This window comes from Penaeus japonicus, unplaced genomic scaffold, assembly GCF_977035675.1.
Source record: "Penaeus japonicus unplaced genomic scaffold, GWHDUDI00000001_assembly GWHDUDI00000018, whole genome shotgun sequence".
In the NCBI taxonomy this organism is placed as follows: Eukaryota; Metazoa; Arthropoda; class Malacostraca; order Decapoda; family Penaeidae; genus Penaeus; species Penaeus japonicus.
In genome coordinates this window covers 28,401,632-28,404,075 of record NW_028234420.1, presented here as the reverse complement: position 1 = coordinate 28,404,075, position 2,444 = coordinate 28,401,632, and positions in this window count along the sequence as shown.

Here is a 2,444-nt window from a genome sequence, read left to right as displayed (position 1 = left end):
CGGGAGGGAGACAGAGAGCCTCCAACGAGTGCCTGAGCGCTCCTCAATGCGGCGTGGGCCAGTGGTCTATTAACCAGCGAAGCATTGAGCCATGAAGAGTTCCCATGGCTTTTTTTTTCCCTCGGTGTCCGTCTGCCACTTCGACCTGCCGCTGTTGATACGGAAAGTTTATATGATGCGATTATCTGTTGTTATGATGATAAAGGGAACGCCTTTCTGCGCCGCGTGTCTAAGTGGGGGCGGTTTATTAAGTGGATCTATTTTTCTCTTCTACGTCAGGTCCAGATGGCTAATGGATTAAATTCATTAGTTTCCAGTAAACAAGTTCGGTCACGGCGGTAAAAGGCCCAAATGCATCTCGAAGACATGCTGATGAACTGGCCTACTTGGTTCGGTAATAGAAGTATGTCATAAAGCCATTACTTCATTACTTAAGACAGTCTAGTCTGTAGGGGTCCGTTGCGGTGACTTGGAAATGGTACACTTAAGCATCACCCTACGACTATAGATCATTACTTACCGGCGAGATGAAGTCACCAGTTTTTTTCTCATTTGTTATTTATCGATATATTTTGTGCAGTTGTTCTAAACCTTTCTTACTCTGTGATCAAGACCTATAAACGATGTTATCCTTAGCCTACAGTCTGCCATCTTTTCAAATTCAGTTACTGTTAGTTAGAAATATTATAATAGTGCTGCATCCAAGATCCGCTGTTCACGAACGAAACAGGACAAAATCCGGTTTAGTTCTGACTCATAACTTTCTGATTGATTCGTGGCATTCCAGATGCATTCCACTGTAGCCCAAGCACTCTTATTTTGTGTATTATTATATCTTTTTATTAAAATACATCGGATCAGTCCTGTGCTTATCAATGCCTTGGAATCTCCAGAGGAATTTGATGTTGTCTCTCAATCATTTACTTATTTACTTATGATTACGATTGTCAATTTATTTTCTCATTCTAAGCCATCATTCATTCATATACTTACTTATGGATCTCATATATCTATATGTTTTGTGTATCTCGGATGAATTTCGAAGATTTGATTATCATCCATTTAACCAAAACAAAACCCAAATAAGAAACGGAACACAAAATGCACGAGGTTACTGTAAGTCTATTATAGATTAATATCTCCAAAAACTATTGTCACAATTTTGGCTATTGCTGCCGGCAGATAAATATCGTTTGTTATAAAATATTACGTCTTATCATCATTATTTTTGTTGTTGTTGCTGTCGTTTTGGTATCATTATCATAACTGTTTCATTGAAGTTTGTGTAGGCAATCAAGATAAGGATTTGTTATGGAAACACATAAATGTACATTTGCGATGAAAGGTACTCTCCTATGGATAATGCCTCGAAATAGCCTTTCACACAATTCACTGTTTGGATGTTCGAAACAGGATATGATGCCTGTGTTCGCAAAGAAAATAAACCATTGATAATACGTTTTTGATCAAGGACTTGTCATCTTGTGTGAATGAAAATATTCATTACTTTTCTGAATAATAATTTATGACTTTTGTCATAAATCTAGTAACCTTCGTTATTTCTATCCACTTCGTCAATGAGTGATGTCACATTCACTACTACATTCATATTAATTTTTCTGCCATTGTTAAAAAATGACAGTCAGAAACATTCCTATCATTTACACTAATTACTGTGTAAGTAAACGTGTGGGTGTGAGTGTGCGTATGTTTTTGTACGTTTTGCGTTTGTATGGGAGTGTGTGTATACGTGTGTGAGAAAGTTCGCGTCCGGCAGACAGAGCAAAATGAAAAATTGAACCAAAGCACCATCTCCCGACGCCACACAACCGCTACCTCTCGACATCACCGACCAAGCAAAGAGAATCAAATCAGTCAGAATACATCACGTCATCTAGAGAGAACCCCAGACCCCGATTTTCTTCCATCTTCATTTTTTCTTCATTGGCAGAATGAGAGAGAGAGAGAGAGAGAGAGAGAGAGAGAGAGAGAGAGAGAGAGAGAGAGAGAGAGAGAGAGAGAGAGAGAGAGAGAGAGAGAGGCAGGCAGATAGACAGACAGACAAAAATAGAGAAGGAAAAATGGTGATAGAAAGATAGAGTAAGAGCGATATATATATATATATATATATATATATATATATATATATATATATATATATATATATATATATATATATATATATGTGTGTGTGTGTGTGTGTGTGTGTATGTATGTATATGTATATATATATATATATATATATATATATATAGAGAGAGAGAGAGAGAGAGAGAGAGAGAGAGAGAGAGAGAGAGAGAGAGAGAGAGAGAGAGAGAGAGAGAGAGAGAGAGAGAGAGAGAGAGGCAGGCAGGCAGACAGACAGACAAACAAACAAACAGACAGAAAGACAGATATAGATAAAGAGAAATAGTGATAGGAAGGTACAGTATGAGCCAGAGAGG